General features: G+C 43.0%; 1 protein-coding gene across 2 annotated transcripts in view; it reads left to right on the top strand.

Annotated features, from left to right (window-relative positions):
- The window catches only part of TMEM200A (transmembrane protein 200A), a 72733-nt gene that overhangs the window by 10782 nt on the left and 39844 nt on the right, over positions 1–22107 (top strand). The window contains exons 1-2 of one of the 2 annotated variants that reach the window (XM_044249027.1): positions 6254–6331; positions 8921–9079. The exons of the other annotated variant lie outside the window; for it this stretch is intronic. The gene's annotated coding sequence lies outside the window, so the exon portion shown is untranslated. Of the gene's footprint in view, positions 1–6253; positions 6332–8920; positions 9080–22107 lie in introns of those variants that run through there. 2 annotated transcript variants of the gene reach the window in all.

The raw sequence follows: 22107 nt of genomic DNA, 5'->3' as shown, positions 1-22107 counted from the left end.
AGATCATGACCCAAGCCGAAATCAAGAGTTAGATGTTTAACTGACTGAACCACACAGGAGCTTCTGAATAATAATAACATTTAAAAATGATATTCAGGGTGTTAAAAAATGAAATATTGAAAATAAAAATAAAGTTCACAAATATAATTATCTTCTGTACATCGTCCCCCACTCCCGCACCTGTGCCATATAGGTAGAAATCTCTGGGAAGTCCTCATGGTGGTCTTATCACACCTTCTTTGACACATGTGGAAATCCCTATGTATTTTGTGAGTCTTCCAATCCTTGAACTAATCTCTATCCACAACTAACTCTATCCAACACCTGCGTAATTGAGCAGAAGAAAATAACAGCATGTAATTAGTGATGTTTGCTAGTGAATGTTTAGCTTGGTGTCTTCAGGGAGATCTCGTTCGAAATATACTCACTGAGTCCTCTGATGTTTATCAAGTGCGTGCTCAGTGCTGGCCACTGCGGTCAGTGCTGGGAGCACACCAGCTTCCCCTCTGGAGGAACTCACAGCCTAGAAGGCTCTAGTAGGGCTCAGGACTTTGAGGATAACAGATTTGAAGGATGATACACTGGTCTCCCTGCGTCCGAGCTCGGGGAAAGGGAGTGGCGGTGAGTCAAACTGTGGACTAATTCACAGAAGACTTAAATTCAGAATTTGGTTAAGTGGTTTTTAAAAGTCAAATTACAAAGAGAAGACAAAGATGAAAAGACGGCACATGCCGTCCGTTTCCAGGAAATAAGGCCACCTGCATCCTGACGCTCATTCTTCTGGTACTACTGCGGGAGTTTCTCCTCGCCCATCCCAACTGTCAGAAGCTCGTTGCTCATTTGGCAGGAGACCTGCTGACTGGCAGGCCCCTGGCACTCAAGCCCACATTCTACCCCATGAACTGAGTCCTCTCTTCTTCAGCTTGCAGTGTGGTGCAATGGGGGGGGGGGTGTAGGGAAGGTGGGCGTGCAAATAGGGGGTGTCTCTTGGCTTTCCTGCCTTGAGGCCCGGCAACCTAAGCTCCTCCTCCTAACCCTCATCAGCACCCTCCTCTCTGACCTTCAGCGACTCCTGAAGCTTTAGATTGGAAGATCCTGCTGCCTTCTTGGTTTCTAGTAGAGCATCACTCATTCATTCCTTTGTTCATTCATGTGATGCATATTTTCTGAGTGCCTACGATGTACTGTTTCAGGCCCTGGATATTGAGCAGGAAACAAAGCTTCTCTCTTTATGACTCCTACGTTCCGGTTGGAGGAGACAAACGATAGCCTATAATTTATTGTGACAGATCATAAGAAAAATAAAGCAGGTCCCACAGATAGAGAGTAGTTGGGATGGGGAGTGGTGTACCATAGTCACGAAATAGCCCTCTGACATTTGAGCCGGCACCTGAAGGAAGGGAGGGAAGGAATCATTAGACTATCCAGGAGAGGGGAGTGCCTGGCCTGGGAACAGGAAGCACAAGGGCTATGGAGAGGCAGCCTCTGAGAAGTGGGGGTGGGCGTAGAGGTTTTGCACAGCAGAGAGGCCAATGTGAGTAGAACAAAGCACAGGCCCCTGCAGGATCTTACAACCACGAAGGAATCATCTGAGTAACATGGGAAGCAGCTGCCCATCCAGACCTGCAGTGCGGGCTTTGCTGGGCCTGGGCCTTACCATCATTACTAGTCTCAGAAGGAAATAGCCAGGAAGCAGAGACCTAGGTTCTGCATTTCCCATCCATAGGCTCTGACTGATGGGTCTGAACTGTAATTCAGGGTTCTCAGAAATCATGAGATCAAAAGAAAGTGACATTGAGAAAGACTTGGAAGCAAGAAAAACCCAGAGAATTCTAGCCAATAGATTTTTTTTTGGGGGGGTGGTATACAAAATTTTGTTCTGGATTGAAAACTCTGTGTGTTCACAGATACAGAGTATGAGAGCCATGAGGAGTCCTTTCTGAAAAAGCAGTTCACTGTTTTTAAAGCCTGCTTACTACGTACAAGTACAGATACGGGATTAAAATCCGGTCCCTTTTCCTCCTAATCTTGACCCCCGGGTGATACACACATGTTAAGGAAAAGAAAAGCTATGAAATTTATACTTAAATTAGCCACCTAATATGAACTAAGGCTGTCATGGTCAAAGACTTGGGGCATACCCCAAAAAACCTTCTCTTAAATATTAGCATTGTTTGGTTGACAGATACTTGTGTTCTAGGCACTGATTGTGTCTTGTGCTAGAGAAAATCTGAGTGGGGTGGACAAGGAGCTTATCATCTGGTAATGGGGTACAAAAAATTACATCGTGGGACGCCTGGGTGGCTCAGTTGGTTGGATGACTGCCTTCGGCTCAGGGCGTGATCCTGGAGTCCCGGGATCGAGTCCCACATCAGGCTCCCAGCTCCATGGGGAGTCTGCTTCGCTCTCTGACCTTCTCCTCGCTCATGCTCTCTCTCACTGTCTCTCTCTCTCAAATAAATAAATAAAATCTTTAAAAAAAAAAATTCTTAAAAAAAAAAATTACATCGTCAGTAATGATGTGATGATTAGTGTGGTTAGCGCCATGAAAACATAGACGTTGCTAGGAGAGAGGGTCGTGAGTCAGAAGGTTAATGGAATGTTTCCCAGAACTGTCTTGTAAGTTGGGGGCAGAAACAAGAGAAAGTTGTCTGGAGAAGCTGTGCCGAAGAGAAAAACCATGCAGGCAGGTTGAGAAAGAAACTCTTCGGTGTTTTCGAGAACAGAGAGAAAGCCCTGTCACTGGATCATAGCAGGGGAGAGAAGGTAGTAGGAAAGTTTATACGCTGGGCAAAGGCCATTGTGAAATGCCCTGTGGGAGGCGATAAGGGTTGGATACTTGTTCCAAAGAGCAAGCTTTGAAAGAGAGAATACATGAGCTGATTTACCACCACTGGGCAGTTTTGAGATAAAGGGGTCAGAGGAGGCAAGAATGCATGAAGGGAGAAACAACAGAGCTTAGACGGGATGGCAGAGGTGATGTTGGAGATTTGTGGACAGAGCGGAGACAGGATTTGATGGCAGCATCAACCAACACTGGTAACAGCATGTAGGAAATTGTGGTTCAGGATATGCCCAGATTTTAGCATGACCAAATAGATGGAGGGTGGTATCATCTGATTAGATAAGGAAGACTTTATTCCTAAGTTTAGTTCCTGAGTTCAGTTTTGGACTCATTACAGTTGAGATGCCCATGAAGCATCCCGGGAGAACGAGTAGGTGGACATTTGGACAGATGGGTCTGGAGTTCAGATGTGAAATTTGGAGTGGAGACATAAATTTGAGAGTTATGAGCATGTAGTTGGTACTAAGTCATGGGCGGGGGCAGAGACTGGGGAAGACTTAAGACCATGCTTTGGGGATTTCCATGTTTCAGGCTGATTAGAGAACATACCAAGAAGTAGCAGCCTTGAAGGTAGAAGAAAAGCCAGAGGTGTGATGTCAGTGACAAAAGGTACATGGTTTTAGCAGTAAAGCTTTGTTGGCATGTGTCACTTACTGAACAATTTCTGAAGATCCGGGTTTAGTTTCTTTCTCTGATTTAATCTCTCAGCACAACACTGATGTAGTATTGCCTTCAAACTTCTGGGTGAAATGGGATTAGAAATTACTGGAAGTTTTTTTTTTTTCTTCCTTAAATTTCATGTCATAGTTGTTGGTACCAAATTAGAACAGAATAGATGCACAAGTTATTTCTTCACAAAAAATACTGATTGAGTCTCACATCTGAAGGTCAGTCTCATTGTCATGCTGAATACCAGTCTGGTCTCTTATCAATTCCCCTGCTGCCTTTTTGACAGAGTCTTTATACTTTTAAAACATTTGCATATACTTCTTAAAGCATCACTAGGTCATGTATTATCCTTGTGATAGGACTTTTTAAAACCACAAATAGAGGTTTAAGCTATTTTATGTTCCGGGACATTATAAGAAAAGCATATAACTTAAGAGAGTTGCTTGAACATCTAGCGGAAAACTCAGAGGTTTATGCTGGCTCTTATTACTAGTGCATTTTTAGCTCATTAAAATAGAAGAGAAAAGACACCTGTTATTAGAGGTTACTTCTAGCCTCTCTGTTTGGGAGCTTAGTTTATCCTGTTCAGTGTTCGATGTTGGACCCTGAGAGAGCATCACATCCTTTTCCTGTTTTCCTACAGGGAAAAACACAGTGGAGAGTCACGGTAGTACATGAAACGAATGTGCAAAAATCGAAAATCATCTTTTGTCAAATGGGAAGTGATTTTACTGCTTCTCAAGTCTTCTAATACAGTCTTTCCATTTTTTAAATATTTTTCATCATATTCAAATAATATTTAAATTCAGGAATAAGCCTTATTTATAAAATGAAATTATTAGAGCACTCAGTAAAGCTTATTATGTCCACGGTACTTTCTCAAGTTATGATCTAAAGGTCTATAGCAACACCTCTCCTGGCCTTGAAGCTCTTTGGAAGTTAGCACCGTGCTGCTGGGCATCTTCCATGACGGCGAGAGCCTCCTCCTTTAATAACTTTCTCTTCCTATTTGAATGCTTAGAAGGCAAATCTGCCCATGGTTTTCTCTGTCCTGGCCTGAGCGTCCCTCATTTATGTAAGACCTTCATGAACAGTGTATCCTGAGGAGCAACGCCAGATACTGCTTGCTGGTTCCATGACCCAGCTTCTGGCTTGCCCCCAACCAAAGGGGGCGGGCGTGGGGGAGGATGGAAAAAAACTGTTGTGCTTCTTGTTGAACCATCTCTGAAGCCGACCCTTTAGGAAAGGAGCTGGGCTATTTTTCATTTTCAGAGGGGGCTTTTTTTATAAGTATCAGTGGAGGTCGACATGACCTTGGATCGGTATGGCTGGTTACAGAGGTGGTATGCAGCTACAGGCCCTGGGTTACCACGCTGGGGACTCCATTTTCTTTTCTTCAAGTCCAGTGCTCTCGGGATGTCAGTCATCTTCCTGTGGCAGGTGCCGCTCAGTGAGCATCGGTTACTTAGCAGCTAGATAGGCATCATCTTGCGGCAGTCCACCCATAAAGGGAGGCAGCCTTTCTTACTGTTGAGGGGCACATGCGAAAAGCAGCTCGTGGAAAGAGTCAAGAGTGTCATTTTAAAATATAAGTGTCGGGACCATGAAGGTTTATCCTTTAGTTTTCTATGGTTGATCTAGTGGGATTGGGGGAATTGCTAACCAAAGGTTAACGTTTGAAAGACTGTCTCACCGACCTGCCCGGGGCTTCTCTGAGGGAGATCCCATCTCTGGTCCGTGCTCTCTCTTACTTTCATTCTGGAAATCATTGCCATCTGGCTGCCTGGCCCCAGTGGCTCTCCTTCAGAGATATTTTTAAAATACAGAGTCAACTTTTGATTCTCCGAGCTCTTCGTGATTGAAGCGAGATCCTTTTTGGAAAAAGAGTGCCATTGCCAGGGATTATTTGAAAATCGCTGGAGAGTTTCAGTTTTGCCACTTCAGAGCTGGGTGACCTTGGTCAAATTATGTAACCTTGCGGGACCCCAGGTTGTTCATCTGCAGCATGGGACGTGACCTCCTTAGAAGGGTTACTCGGGTTGTAAAAAGTCATGTAAATAAAAGACCCTGCAGAATGTGTGACACCGAGTGACACTGCCCAGTGTGGTTCTTTCTGTCCTTTCACTGCCACCAGGGCGATCTTGCTTTTGCACATGTGCAGCGAATGCAGCAGCTATGAGCTCTGCCCAGATGTGAAATCCTTTCCAGGGGCAGGCGGCGAGGGGGGTGAGGACTCTTCCATGGGCTCTTCCCCTGCCTGTCTTGGGAGAGCTGGATGCATCTTCCAGCAATTTCAAGGTGCTCCGCTCATGCCAGCAGTCCAGCCTGACGCCGTGAGCATGGTTATTCCCCCTTCCGTCTCTCTCAAACCCATGGGGGTCAGTCATAAAAATGGACCTAACGTCTCTCTCAGGACAGTGGAAAGAATGGACTGGAGAATGGAAGGGGAAAGTTCTTCTCTGTTGGTGTGGCACCACTCGCAGTGTCCCCAGAAAACAGAGCCCACTTCAACTCTGATGGGGAGCTGCGCCCTCACCTGTTGGAGACCAGGGGGTGGAAGGAAGGCTGCAGCCCCACAGGAAGCCCCTCCTCCCTGTGCCCAGGCAACATCCCTCTCCACTTGGCTTGGGCCAGGGGCCAGGAGGGTACTCTGAGAAGCAGGGACACGTCTGCTGTTCGGTCTGCTGAGTTTGTACTCTTCCTTTTCTTCTGTTAAATTGGCTGTGCTCCTCAAGGCACCTGCCCTGGCTCCGTCGTGACCTCAGACAGGAAGCAAACCCTCTCACCTGATGAACTGTATGAGCTCCTCAAGGCCAGGTACGATGTCCTCTTGTGTTCAGGATTCCTCCCAGAGGTCATGGAATGGTCTACCTAAGCTGAATGTGGACAGTAGCCCTGAGGGGTTCATGAGCTGCCCGTGGCATCAAGAGGGCTAGTTTCACTTTGATGAAGGGGTGGGGCTTATCACGCTAGAGGTATTACTCATTTAGAGGAGGAGCCACTCTCTCCTTACAAATTTTCTTCCTCATGACGGTGAAGAAGTCAGCAGTGCCGTCCCAGAGAGAGAGAGACAGACACTGAGACAGCAAGTCTGGGCAGGCGGGCATGCTAAAACCTGGCCTGATGGGAGGATTGCCTGATAATAGATAATCCGGGCTTTTCTTGGGCTTATTTATCTGGATGTTTTGAAACTCCCATGACGCCATCTTAATAAAATTGAAAGTTGAACACTTGAGCGCCTGGCAGTGGGAACTCTTCTGGCCCCGTAGCCCTCACGACTCCCACAGTGAGGACTCCTCGTAACTGGACGGCAGTTCCCGGTCTCTCTGAGGATACTGATCAATAAATTAGGAGCTGTTGTGCTCAAAACCCAGGAAGTGTCCTCAGTTCTCGTTTTTAATGATATATTAAATCACATTTGGTTGGCACAGAGAGATGAAAATGAACATCAAAAAGTGGTGAATACTGTCTTTTTATTATGAGTACAAATTTAAAATTTTCTGAATAATTCTAATAAATATTAATACTTTGAGGGCCAGTTGACCCAAGGAGTGTGGAGGAAGAATTTATTCACATCATCTGAAAAAAGAAGAAATCACTTTCTGTGTACTTTCTGAACATAATGAGTTGGTTTTATCAGTGTTTTATATAAAATAAACTTATCCTTTTAGAACGTACTTCTTTTTTTTTTTTTTAAAGATTTTATTTATTTATTTACTTGACAGACAGAGATCACAAGTAGGCAGAGAGGCAGGCAGAGAGAGAGAAGGGAAGCAGGCTCCCTGCTGAGCAGAGAGCCTGATGTGGGGCTCAATCCCAGGACCCCGGGATCATGACCTGAGCTGAAAGCAGAGACTTAACACACTGAGCCACCCAGACACTCCTCAGAATGTACTTCTTTGAGTTTATTAAGAGTGATCATGTTACTGAAGTTTTGGTAATCATACTTTTCTAAAGCCTGCATGATGTTCTATTAACGTATGTTTTACACACACACACACACACACACACACACTCACACACATTTTTTAAGATTTTATTTTTTAAGTAATCTCTATGGCCAATGTGGTGCTTGAACTCACAACCCCGATATCAAGATCACCTGCTCCTCTGACTGAGCCAGCCAGTTACCTCTGTTACCTCTGTTTTTAAATTATAGTTTTTTTTTTTTTAAAGATTTTTATTTTATTTATTTATTTATTTGACAGAGAGAGATGACAAGTAGGCAGAGGCAGGCAGAGAGAGAGAGGAGGAAGCAGGCTCCCTGCTGAGCAGAGAGCCCGACGTGGGACTCGATCCCAGGACCCTGAGATCATGACCTGAGCTGAAGGCAGCGGCTTAACCCACTGAGCCACCCAGGCGCCCATAAATTATAGTTTTTAATTAATAGAAAAAGGAATATTAATTCTGTGACATTTAGAGCTTTCCTTTGCAATTTCCTTGATTCAGGAGAGAAAAGCACGTTTCCCAGAGGCATCATTGGATCTTTTGGCATTTTCTATCAAGCTTCACAGTTGAAGTGATAACCAAATCACACATAAGTGAACTTGTCAGGGAGCAGATGACTCTCCCCTGAAGTTTTCTGATGGGATCTTTTCCTCTTGTTAGAAGCTTTAGCATGTCAGACACTTTAGGATGATTTTTGCTTTTTTTCTCATATCACAAATGTTTGTATTTGGAGTACCTTTACTTACTGTCTTTTTGCAAAAGGATTTCTTTTTAGTACAGCCTCTTGTCTCATTAGAAACATGAGAAACCCAGTCATTTTTAATAAACTCTTTTGATTATAAATACAGAAGAAGCAGTCAGAAGAAAACCAGTCTTTATCTGGAAAGGGGATTTGCATTGCGAACATGGAGCTCCATGTGTGTGCTTTTGGGGCGTTACAAGTTACAGAGATCACAATAATAAATCTTTAACGTCACTGTCACTGCTAGGAAGGAGGAGGTCCATGGCTCCCTGCCAGGTGCCTGTGCTGGAGGGGAGTGGAGAAACCTGCCTGGAGCCCTAGGAGGGCTCATCAGCTTTTTATGGCCATTTTTATAATCTGTTTGTTCTTCCTGTGATCTAACAGAGTTTGTTTACATTCTAAACAGAGTTTATTGTTGGGGATTTGTCAGACCATTTCTCCTGTTAACCTTATTTCATCAAGCAGTTATCTTATTTTGCCAAATCAAAGCTCCTCCAGTAAATAATTTGAGTGGGAAGGAAAGATAGGTCGCTCTGACTGAACAGGCACCGTAAGAATAGGTTGATGGATGGTTTGTAGAGGAAGCTGTTGAATGGGATTGCTTCTGGTTCCTCCAGTTCTTTCGTCTCCACCAAAATCCCCCAAAGAAGATGCCAATTAGGAGCTCATTTGTCTAAAGAGAAAATTAACTTCTTTGCACTACTTTAACTTGAAAGTTCCATGATGCTTCAGCTGGAGCAGGAGAAGGCTTATCATCTTGCAACCTGTGATCTTGCATGACATTTGCCCTTTTGAAAACACTTCCCTGGGAGTCTAAGCAGCAACCAACTCATAAGCAGTCTCCCATGACTATCAACTACAAGAAGGATTTTCAGGTAAGTTTTTAGGGAACTACCTTTGGCCCTCTGACCGTGTTTTGAAGTGAAAAATGGTTGAGAAAATTATCCTTCCATTGAGAAAGAAACTCTGCCCGCTCCCCCTTTCTCCTGAAATCTTACCGATATTCTGGGCAAAGACTGGCTATTTGCGAGGGGAGAGCTCTTAAACTTGAATTATATCGAGTTGTTTTTTTTTAATTGTGTTATGTTAGTCACCATAAAATACATCATTAGTTCTTGATGTCGTGTTCCATGATTCATTGTTTGCTTATAACACCCTGTGCTTCCTGCAATACGTGCCCACCTTATACCCATCACTAGGCCAACCCATTTTTCTACTCCCCTCCCTTTTAAAACTCTCAGTTTGTCTCTCGGAGTCCACAGTCTCTCATGGGTTGTTTCCTCTTCCAATTTTCCCCTCTTTCCTTTTCCTTTCCTTCTCTTAGTGTCCTCCACGTTATTCCTTATGCTGCACAAGTAGGTGAAACGATGTGATAATTGACTCTCTCTGTGTGACTTATTTTACTCAACATAATCTCTTCCAGTCCTGTCCATGTTGATGCGAAAGTTGGGTATCCATCCTTTCTGATGGCTGAGTAATATCCCATTGTATATATGGACCACATCTTCTTTATCCATTCTTCTGTTGAAGGACATCTCAGCTCTTTCCACAGTTTGGCTATTGTGGACTTTGCTGCTATGAACATTGGGGTGCTTGAGGCCCTTCTTTTCACTACATCTGTATCTTTGGGGCAAACTCCCAGTAGTGCAATTGGTGGGTCATAGGATAGCTCTATTTTTAATGTTTTGAGGAACCTCTACACTGTTTTCCAAAGTGACTGCACCAGCCTGCATTCCCACCAATAGTGTAAGAGGGTTCCCATTTCTCCACAGCCCCTCCAACATTTGTTGTTTCTTATCTAGAGTTTACCTGTATTCTTCGTTTCACTTAGGTATCTGTGTCTGGGTTTATACAACTAATGTGTGGTCGTCGGGAAAACTGCCTGAAGTACTGGAAGAACTTTCTGATTTCCATTCTCTTGGCTCCTCCCAAGCCCATCCTGGAAAGGGAAATTTTACTCTCTAACAGAGTAAAACTGGGACCCCAGCAGGGACTGGTCCCGTGCCCTGAAGCTCTGGGGAAGGCTGAGAGGGACAGGGGAGAGACCTCTGTGCAACGGCACGTGTGGGCTGTCAAGTCTGTGACCATGAGTAGCCCCTCCGTTTGCTTGCGACAGAGCTGAACACTGAGCTCGGGTTTGTCAGAGTGACTGGAATTGCACCTTCTGTGGTTTCCGTTCAGAGCTCCTAAAGGCAGCAGTGTTCTTGTCAGCCATAAAGACAGGCACACGGGAACTGATCGGCTTTTCAGAGCACTAGAACCGCAGCACCTGGTCTCTGTCCCTTCCCTACACCAGCCTTCAAGGACAGAAAGCAGAGCTTGGGTCTTCAGAATCTCCTCTAGGTAATTAGCATTGAATTTTTTTTTTTCCCAAAAAAAAAAAAAAAAAAAAACCAGAAAGAAAGAAACTAGTAAAAAATGAAAAAAAATGTGATCTCAACAGATAATGACTTGAGAATATCCTTTGATAAAACAGATTTGCCTTGCATGGCAATGCTGTTATTTTAACACTGTGTCAGAAGGCAGTGTTCCTGTTTCTTCACCCCAGGCTTGGAAGACCAGGTCCTTTTACAGATTACCCGCAGTAGTCCCAGACTCTCGCCCTTGGAGAACCTATTTCTAAACCTGATCCCTTTCCGTGTGGGGAGGCAGTCACACAGCCCAGCGCATTGTCAGTAATCCCTTAATGCTATTAAAACGAGTGGGAGGAAGGGGGTCCCTCTTAATTATCGATTCTAAGAGGATTTGGCCCCTAAGATACTGCGGAGCGCTATCATTTGGTGACAGTATGCCTTTCTCACTCGGAGGTGGCAGGGGCAAGATGCTGAGATGCTTGGAAAGGAAGCGTGAGGGATCACCTGTCTGTGACGGTTGTCCTGGCTTCTTGTGTTTGTAATAAACGTGATACAGTAATACGAAAGGCGTTTGCAGAAGCGCCCATCGTTTCTGCATAGCAGAACAAGTGTTTCTGTTTGGATAGAGTTTTTGGAAGGGTGGGAAAGCTGTTATCTTTCAAGCTGAGTGCAGTCACGTGAACTTGGCCACATGGCTTCTCAAGTTTGTTGCAGTTGGTTGAGTCAAGGGGACGCACCTCTAGAGGGGATTGTAGACCAGCATCCCGACTCCGTTTCCTTACCCGTTAGCATCTTTCCCTGGAATTGTCATACGTGTCATACATGTATACATGCACTCGTCATACATGCGCAACAGGACTTGAGGTTTAAACTGACTAGGCTGGTTTAGAGCCCTGTCCCATTTCTGGTTTTTGTTTTTGTTTTTGTTTGTTTTTTCTTCTTTCTCTGTGGGAAGGCCATTTTTAAGTCCTTTTGTGAAGATGGGAAAGAACACAGAAGTGAGAGGCGACCCGGGGTCTTTGAGCATCGAGTTTACACTTAGTTTCTGCTTCACGGATTGAAGTGTTCCTAATGAATAGTGTGGGAGTGGGAGGGAGAATGGCAAGGGCCACTCAGGAAGGAGAATAAAATTTTAAAATTCAATTTATTTTTTTTTTCAAAGATTTTATTTATTTTTTTCACAGATCACAAGTAGGCAGAGAGACAGACAGAGGTGGGGGGAAGCAGGCTTCCTGCTGAGCAGAGAGCCCAACGCGGGGCTCAATCCCAGGACCCTGGGGTCATGACCTGAGCCAAAGGCAGAGGCTCAACCCACTGAGCCACCCAGGTGCCCCCAAATTCAAGAACTTTATTATGGTACACTAGTGGAGGTCCTTTGGAGATTATGTCCCCTTCAGCCATCTTCATATCAAGAAGGCAGTGAAGGAAGTGAATTTTTAGATGAGAACTAAGGCTTGATTGAAAAGTTGGAAAGTGTGAAAGGATTCTGGAGAACAGACAGTTTATAGTAATGGTTTTCGAATGCCTAAGAATCCGCTATTTTCCTCTTTAGGAAGAAAACAATTTAAAAGGAAATGTGCTTAAACCTGCAACATTAGGAATTTATCTAAATATAGATGCTCCCAAAGTAATTTGATAATGCCCAGAATGAATTCTCAAGAGAGATGATATGTCTGTCCTTGGAGAAAATGGGACCTGTCCTCAGAGTGGAATAACTCATCGCTTAGGTAGATTCTGTTTCTGTCAATGTGATTGATCTGTATTCTTGCTGATGTACATTTGCATTCATGTATAGTACTTTATAGTCAAAATTCATGTTTCTTTTTTGCTTTTATTTCTGAGAAGATGATTGATTCTTCTAGTGAGTGTCATAATTCAGTAATCATGCTTTCTCAATCTTGTCACCAGAAACAATGACTATTAATTCTTATGTCTGTAAGTAGATACCTAATTTTTTTTAAAGATTTTATTTATTTATTTGACAGACAGAGAGATCACAAATAGGCAGTGAGGCAGGTAGAAAGAGAGGGGGAAGCAGGCTCCCCACCGAGCAGAGAGCCCGATTCAGGATTCGATCCCAGGACCCTGAGATCATGACCTGAGCCGAAGGCAGAGGCTTTAACCCACTGAGCCACCCAGGCTCCTTGATAGCTGATTTTTAAAATAATTCTAAGACTTAACATATACATGCATCGCTCCGTTATAAACACTTAAATTACTGAGACTGAAAAAAAAAAAGCATTTGAATGCCCTTACTAAAAACTCATTTATTCTGGTTTATATGAGCTATGTTAACCACTATGTTAAACTTATAAATTTATAAAACCACTTAGCTCATTGCATTCAGCATATCACTATATGGCAATATTTTTTTCTAAAGATCTTATTTTAAGTAATCTCCACACCCACTGTGGGGCTCAGACCCACAACTCTGAGATCAAGAGTCTCATGTTCCAAGAAATGAGCCAGCAGGCTCCCCTAAATGGCAGTAATATTAAAACTAATCGTTATTGTTTAAGGAAAAGTCAAGCAAACTTATTTTTTTGAAAAAAGATCCATTTATCTGATAAAGATGCATTAATATAAACATAAAATAAAACATTTTATATAAAATAAGAGTGATATAATATGAAAATACTGCTATAGTCCAGCTGCATAAGTAGGTAAATCAATGATATTTTCATTGTCTCTCAACAAATTAGGACCTTAGAATAAATTGTGGGTTACATTATAGATTGTTGTATTTGACTAGTCCTCTGATTTTACAAACGAGGAAACAAAGATTCACAATGACCACTCAGTCATGTAGCAAGGCTTGGAGAAGCAGGAACCAGACTGGGGTGGGAGCCATCTTTAGGGTCTCAGCCCAGGGTATGTTCCGCTGTCCAGAATGGCCAAGTGTAGATTTTGAGAAGGGCAGTGGAGGTGCGTGCTGGGAATACTGATGTGGAGAATAGATATTTGGTGTTTGTACCATTAGGGGAAGAGAGGTATGAGCCTGACAAAAAAGCATTTAAGGAGAGCTAGGACCAGGAACTGTACATCACCAAGCCAACTCCTTTGTCCGGGACTCCTGTGAAAGGTAGCCATTTCCAACGTGAAGGACTGTATAACATGACAACTACTTTAGAACCTGAATTTCATCTTTCTGTGAAGGCAACGTCTAACATTTGTTAGTGTGTACTCCGTGTACTTTGCTAGGTACGTTGTTCATGCCTTCTCATTTGATTCTCACTGTACCCTGTGAGATAACAATTCTCCATCTAAGAGTATTCTAGAAAAATGAAGGAACTTACCCTTGGTTGCTTACCAGGTTGTCACTAGAGCTTTTGCTCTTTGACACTTACGTCGTCTCTCTCAACCCACAACTCTATCAGTATATCAGAAAAAAATGAGAGAAAAAAAGGTGCTATAGACTTGAAAGTGATACACAGTATTCCTATGGATCCCAGCCAAAGATGTTTAACATGATAAGGGAAAGCAGTGATAGAACTCTTGAGAGTTTTAAGAAGCTAGTAATTTCAGATACAGAAGCTTGCAAGCCAGATTTTAATACTATCAGTTGATTCTGATGATTTGCTCATTTTCAGATCTCAAAAATTTAAACATTTCTGAGTAAAATTTCCAGGTCAGTTGTACTTTGTAAGGGATGTAAGTTCAATATTCCATGGGCTAATTTCATTTCATGAGCTCCCTTTTTTATAATGAAACTATAGGGTCTCCCCCCACTTCTTTGTTAATACCCATTACTTAAGAAGTATAAAATTTGCCTGGGGTGCCTGGGTGGCTCAGTGGGTTAAAGCCTCTGCCTTCAGCTCAGGTCATGATCTCAGGCTTCTGGAATCGAGCCCCACATCAGGCTTTTTGCTCAGCAGGGAGCCTGCTTCCCCTGCCTCTATCTCTCTGCCTGTCTCTCCCTACCTACTTGTGATCTCTGTCAAATAAATAAAATCTTTTTAAAAAAATTGTTTAAAAAAAGAAGTATAAAAATGGCTTTATAAAAATGGCTCATGCTGACACTTAAGGGTTACTAATAAACGTTATTCTGCTTCCAAGGGCATTAAGCACTTGTCAAGAATGGTCAGAAATAAGTGTTTTGGTTTTTTAGATGTTCTAGACAGCTCAGAGTTGCTCTAAATGCTTCATCACATTTCAAAAAGTAAAACAAATGAGATGTTCAACAAGTCCCCGAACTATTTTTGACTGTAATCTTTCTTTGATTAAAAAAATCTCATGGCTTGATAGACATGATTATAAATCATAATGGTTTTATTTATTTTATCTCCGTTGTTTGGATCCTGGAGAAGTGATATATTATTAAACCCCCAGTCATCTAATTTTAACCAAGAAGCATTCTGAAGTTCTTGACTGTAGCTTTAGAGAGAATCTGAATGTGTCACAATTTCCTGGAGTGACCAGCCCTGATGACCATGTCATGTAAAGGTGACACACCTATGTCGGGTGCTGTCACGCAGAGGGCAGGGGGGGGAGTGTGTGTGAGGCATTCAGAGCTGCTCTGCCACTTTCTCTGTGGTCTGAAGTACGTCTTCAATCTCAGTAAGCTGTATCTGAATTTACAGAGCAAGACTAGTACCAACTACTTCATAGGATCGCTGTGAGGTTTAAAATAGTAAGGTATATGAGAAAGCTTGACAAGAATTAGTATTCTTCAAATGCTTAAAGGGGCAGAATCTTTCTTATGCGTCTCTCCCCCACATAGCTGGGAGAATACATTGCATACAGTAGGTGCTTAATGAATGCTGATAGTGGATTGGGATTGTGGAAAAACAAAATACTGCCCAGGAAGGAGCAGAGGTCCACTAACATCAGATGTTGCCTCACTGCTGGCAGATTCCTTCTTCTGGAGTCAGCTGCAGTGTTCTGGGGTTGCTCTGGTCTTCCAAGGAAGCCTTAAGGGTTTGGTCTCCTCTGCCCTCTCCTTCATTACAGCAGGATTTCTCAGCCTCCACACTAGTAACAGTGAGGACCAGACAATTCCTTGTTGTGGGAGATCATCTTGTGTGTGCGTGTGTGTGTTTTAAAGATTTTATTTATTTATTTTAGAGAGAGAGAAAGCGAGAGAGCACGAGGGGCAGAGGGAGAGAGACAAGCAGACTCCTCGCTGATCAGGAAGCCCAGACGTGGGGCTCAATCCCAGGACCCTGGGATCATGACCTGAGCAAAAGACAGACACTTAACTGACTGAGGCACCCAGGCGCCCCCATCCTGTGCATTTTAAGATGTTTAGCCTCTACTTATTAGATTTGGTAACACCCTCTTCCAATTTTTGTTATAGATTTATTGTAGCAATGAAAATGTCTCTAGACATTGTCTCTTGTCCCAGGCACAGAGCTGTCCCAGGGTGAACACTGTGGTCCACAGCAGACATAGGGCATTCCGCACTTCGCCACGTGATCGTTGTTTTTTCTGTGCCCCTCCCAATAGACCGCCAGTCTCTACAGGCAGCACGGCATCTCTCTCTGAGCCACCATCCCCACACTAGTAGAAGAGAAACCAATAGAGAAGGAGGAAAAGATATCTAAAGAGGGAGAAACATAATAATTGTATTGGTCCATTCTGTGTCATGGGTTTTGTTTTGGGGGAAACCAAAATGGCAAGGGTTCATCATCTCCTGAGATCTCTTTTCCTGAAACCATTAATGTCACCATCTTTTTTTCAGATGCTCCTCTCCCCATGCCGTGATCATGGATAGAATGGTGCAGTTTGTCTACTCAAAGTAGATGTTAATTTGGGATTGAAGATTTGAGACTCTGGGCTTCAAAGTCCGGGCAGAGATCAAAGGGACCTCTCTCTCTCCCTTAAACCCTGGAACACCTTCCATAGCTGGGCTCCAACCATCTAGATTCCCTGAAAATCCCCAAATATGTGTCTCTAGCTTAGAACCTCTCTATTAATCCCAGAATCACATTTTCTAGCCCCTGGAGAGCTCCTCTTGTATATTTCACAAGCTCCAAAACCAGAAACCTGGCATGAAAAGGCCCAAGCACATCGTGTTCCTTCCTTGCTCCTGTTCAGCTTCCTTCAGGATTCTTTATCCCGGGGAGCAAAGCCGTCCCAGCCCTAGTGCTGGGATCTGGAATCAGAATCTTCCTTTGCCACTGATGACTCAGTGAACTTCTGCAGATGGGTTCTCCTCTTGTTGCCTCATTTTCTTCATCTGTCAGATGGATACTGATCTCTCAGGGCTGTTGTGAAGATTACATTAGATATAATGTGTGCAAATTGCTTAAATGAAATAATGCATGTAAATCAGGGCGGGGAAAAATGCCTTTTCTGCTTAATAAATGATAGATGCTGTTATCTTTGAAAAACATGCTTGAACAAACTGGCCTTTCTGCCTCCAGTTTTACCCAGTCTGTCTGTCTGTCTGTTGCCTGGTCCCTGGACACACAGATTCCTTAGTGTTGGCCATTGCCTTCATGACCAAGGGTAGCCTTCAGCATGATGTAGATGGCCCTTTGTGATGTACCTCCTACTTACCTTTCCATCTCACCATGGATAACATCCTGACCTCACTGTGCCAGCCCCTCAGGCTTCCATGCCTATGCTGGCTGTTCCCTCTTCCTTGTTTTCTTTTCTCTTTTTCATTGAACCAACATCTGCTCTTTAAGACAGAGCACGGCCATCTCTTCATCTTAGAAGCAGTGGTCACCCTCCACTTGGTCACCGCCCTCTGAGATCATTATTGCACCATGTGCCTGTTACCAAGCCAACACTCCTTGCTTGTGTGTCTTCTGGCACTTACCAAGGATAACTCGTTTCTTGATTGTGTCCCCCACTATGTTGTGACTTCTTGACATCACACTCGTTTTGGTTTCCTATTCATTTTTGTTTTCTATGATGCATAGCCCATTTCTTGGCATTTAGTAAATGTTTAATAACTATTCAAATAAAGCTAGGGTTCTGTAGGAGTGAATCAGGCAGTATAGACTTAGCAAAATGCAGAACAGTTGAGTCAGAATGAATTGTTGGAATTAACCAGCAGAAATTAGGAATGAAGAAACCATGCAGGTATCTTTATTGGATAGAAACAGGAGATCCATAGATACAGAATCTAAAACAGAATCTTAATGCTGGGATCAAGAAAGAAGTCCTAGCTGAGTGAGATAATCTGTAATAGGTAGCAGAAGAAATACCAGGGGGTCTGGGTGTTAAGGTGTGCTGCCTCCCTTTATTGCCTCCGACTTCAAGGAACTAGATCTTAAGAGGGAGAAATAACAAAAGAAAAAATAAATCAATTCTTTTAAGAGAGTGCTATTTGAAAAGGTATGTACCTAGCGTTAGGGCAATAGAGACGAAATAATTTTTCAACAGATGGAGTCATGTCATTGCCTGGGGACCAGAAATGACCAGCTGAAACATCAGAGGCAGATGTGTGGTGGGTAGATATTTTACACCAGCTTCAAAGCCTCTAGTGTCAATAACAGCTTCATGGAAAGAGCCTGATCAAAGATCATGTTCAAGAGGCCAGGCTGCTTCATGATCACGTGACATCAGCCTGCAAAACGTGCCAGTATTTTGTCATTTTCTGCCTGAGCATTTCAAAAACTAGTTTCCTGCTAAAAGCAACAGTCTCAAGAACCCCCTTTTTTTAAATCATGAAGATTATTTTTCACATCTGTGATGTAAAGCCGGGAAACGTGGCGCCCAGTTTTCTTGGCACTAAGGAGGTGACCAAAACATCACTGTGTAATAGTACTAACCCTTTAAACGATGATTTCTTTGAAGGAACCCGTATTGTTCTGATTGGACAAGGAACATGTTGGTACATTGCCAAAATGTCTGCTTTCATAAATCACATTTGAAAAACCTCTGACCATGTTCCACCTTTCAAAATCTCATCTCACCTTCTGAAAAGGGATTTTTCTCTCTTTTCTGATCTTACCGATTCAGCACCACATAGCTCTCCTCCATTAGGCTAATAACGAACGAATTTCCGTTCCCATGATTTGCACAGCGCTTTGTTTTTGAGGCAAAATAACAATGAAGTCACAGCGCGGGTTGTATGTAATGATTCAACAAACTGTACTTGTGAATCAGTTGTCAGGGTTTGAAGTCAATATTTGTCCACGTCTCAAAACCTTATACCAACCCCCAGAAGATTTGGCTCTTGCCTATTATGTGTCGAAGGAGCCAGCATCCTGCTAAACCCAGCCTCGAGTCTGTAAGATCTGGGACCACCTCAAGGGAGACATTGAACCGACAGGCGAGAAGGAACCTCTCTCAAGGCTTGAGATGATTTTGCCATTTCACAACTATCCTATTGAAATTCCCTTCCGTTCCTGCAGAAGCGCATCGTTGCTTCTGCCAGCAGGTTCCTGCCAGGAACTGGAATGAATCCCTGCAAATACTCAGAGTAGCAGGGGTGGAAGAGCTCTCTTCTCCCCCCACCCCACGCTGCTTCTGCTTCTGGCAAAGGTTGGGGTGTTGGCAGGGACGCCCCGCCTCTGCACAGTCTGCTCCGGGAGGCGGGGGATTCCTCTTACTTCCAATTACCAGTTTCTTTATATGTGGGAGGACATTTTTTGGCACATGATCCTCATTTCTTCATGTCTGACTGACAGTGCCCCTCCTAATTTATTTTTTTGGCATGCCTTATGTTGTGTTAAGATGTCAAAAGGTATGTACAAAGTATTGGAATGAAGGCTGAATTTACACTCTGCAGCTTCCAGGGGGTATGGGATGTTAGAAATTGTCTCTTGGGAATAGAGGGTACAGTGCTGGGTAATAGAGGACAGTGAGCGTGATTTACTTGCCTGCTTGCAGAAGTCGGGAGGACCCTTTAGCGAACACTGAATCGTGAAATCCTTAACTTGTAAGCATGTTTAGGATCTGGAAGTTAGTGTGATCTATGCCCAGCTGAGGAAGTTGGGCGAGGCATACTTAAGTGATTTGCCCGAAATCACCCCTTTGGCTCGTGCTAAATACTATACTAGGATTCTGGTCTCCTCTCTTTGTTCTGTATTATTTTCATTGTATTGTAATGTTTTGCAAGTTGTAGGCTCTCAGTGATGTATTAGATACAAGTTATCCGCCTTCATAGTTCATTCTGCATAGAGGAGAGAACAAAATAAGATCTTCTCCCCATTTCCCCTCCAAAACCAATTCTGGCTAGCTATGTCACCATCCTGGAGGGACTGGTTATAATTCCTGTAGCTGGACTGAGGTTCCTGGAAAAGGGGTCACGTCAGTTGATTTCCCCTCTCCCAAGTGGCTGGAACCTTAGTTGAAATGCCAGCCAGCTGAAACACGTCAAAATCAATCTGTAATTTTGGAGGCTTGGAAAATCAGTTCCAATGGCCAGCCCTGGACAGTCTGTTCTATTCTACTATTTGAAACATTAATAGCAGATTTGTGAAAGGCACACTCAGGATGAACAGAGCTCCCAAATTGTTTCTTCAGAGGGAATGAGTATATAAACAACTAATTTGAGTAAAAGTAGATCAGAGAATATTTTAGGTTCTGGTTGAGAATCTTAAATGCTCAATTAAGTAATTTTTAAAAAGCTCTTGTTAAACCTGTATCAGGACGTGTTTTTTATTTTTTATTTTATTTTTTAAATTATTATTATTATTATTATTATTATTTATTTGTCAGAGAGAGAGGGAGAGAGAGCGAGCACAGGCAGACAGAGAGGCAGGCAGAGGCAGAGGGAGAAGCAGGCTCCCTGCAGAGCAAGGAGCCCGATGTGGGACTCGATCCCAGGACGCTGGGATCATGACCTGAGCCGAAGGCAGCTGCTTAACCAACTGAGCCACCCAGGCGTCCCCGTGTTTTTTATTTTTTAAATATAAGGTTAATGAAACTACATTTCAGTTCATAACAATTGTTTCTAAATTCATTGGTTGGATGGAGAAGGTTTTGCTGGTAATGATGGTAGAGCAGGTTTGCCACACAACTTTACCGGATTGTGTTATGTATTCAAGAAGGTAACTTACGCTCAATCCACCTTTGGATTTAAAGCAAATGCTACACATAATGGCAGTTAAAATACAGAGGGTATAATAGCATGGTTATCTAAGACAATAATTCTTTTTTTCCCTAAATTTTATTTAATTTTATTTTATTTTCAGTGTTCCAAAATTCATTGTGCACCACACCCAGTGCTCCATGCGATATGTGCCCCCTATAATACCCACCACCAGGCTCACTCCTTCCCACCCCTGCAAAACCTTCAATTTGTCTCTCAGAGTCCACAGTCTCTCATGGTTCATCTCCCCCTCTGATATCATTTTTCCCTTCCTTTTCCTAATGTCCTCCATGTTATTCCTTATGTTCCACAAGTAAGTGAAACCATATGATAATTGACCCTTTCTGCTTGACTTATTTCACTCAACATAATCTCTTCCAGTCCCGTCCATGTTGATACAGAAGTTGGGTATTCATCCTTTCTGATGGAGGCGTAATATTCCATTGTATATATGAACCATATCTTCTTTTTTTTAAAGTTTTTAATTATTTTTTTTTTAAATGAAGTTTTTTTTTTTTTTTAAAGATTTTATTTATTTATTTGACAGAGAGAAATCACAAGTAGTAGGAGAGGCAGGCAGAGAGAGAGAGGGAAGCAGGCTCCCTGCCGAGCAGAGAGCCAGATGTGGGACTCAATCCCAGGACCCTGAGATCATGACCTGGGCCGAAGGCAGAGGCTTAACCCACTGAGCCACCCAGGAACCCCAAAAAAAATTCTTAAAAAAAAAAGAAAGAAAGCTCTGTGCTATAACTGACCTTAGTCGCTATGTTCCTTCTATTAAGTAGTAGATTTTAATCCCCAGAGATATAGATGCATCAATTTTTCTCAGGGTCCTGGGATCCAGTCCCGTGTTGGGCTCTGTGCTCAGGAGGGAATCTGCTTGGGATTCTCTCCCCTCCCCCTGTCCCTCTCACTAGCACCCTCTCTCTTTCTCAAATGAATAAATAAATAAATAAATATTTTTTTTAAGGTTATATTAAAAAAAAGGAAAAAGGTCCGGGTAGCATTGGAAACCCCCTCCTATTACATCCCATGCTCTACCCTCCCTCCTTGGAAGTAACTGGTACTTCATAAAGCCTTCACCTCCCTGTTTTTGTACTTTTGCTGTATATGTTTGTATCTGATTGTTTAGAGCATTTGATTCTATATTTTAAAACATACATCAGTGTTTTCTTATCCCACTTACCTGACTTTGGAATAAATGCCTGGAAAGGAAATCAGTGGGTCTAAGAATGTACACATTTTTAAAGTTGGATACGTATTATGACATTGTTATCCTCCCAGTATCTTCCCAGGCCCATGCTTACTCCACACTTCTCCATCACTGCATCTTTTCAATTGTTTTAACCGTGTAAATTTGATAGGTATAAAATGATATGTTACGGGTGCCTGGGTGGCTCAATGGGTTAAGCCTCTGCCTTCGGCTTAGGTCATGGTCTCAGGGTCCTGGGATCAAGCTCAGCAGGGAGCCTGGCGTAATATTCCATTGTATATATGAACCATATCTTCTTTTTTTTAAAGTTTTTAATTAAAAACTCTCTCTCGCCTGTCTCTCTGC

This window comes from Neovison vison, chromosome 1 (genome assembly GCF_020171115.1).
Source record: "Neovison vison isolate M4711 chromosome 1, ASM_NN_V1, whole genome shotgun sequence".
Classification (NCBI taxonomy): domain Eukaryota; kingdom Metazoa; phylum Chordata; class Mammalia; order Carnivora; family Mustelidae; genus Neogale; species Neogale vison.
The sequence above is the reverse complement of the archived record's forward strand: the minus strand, read 5'-3'. Positions and strand labels throughout refer to the sequence as shown.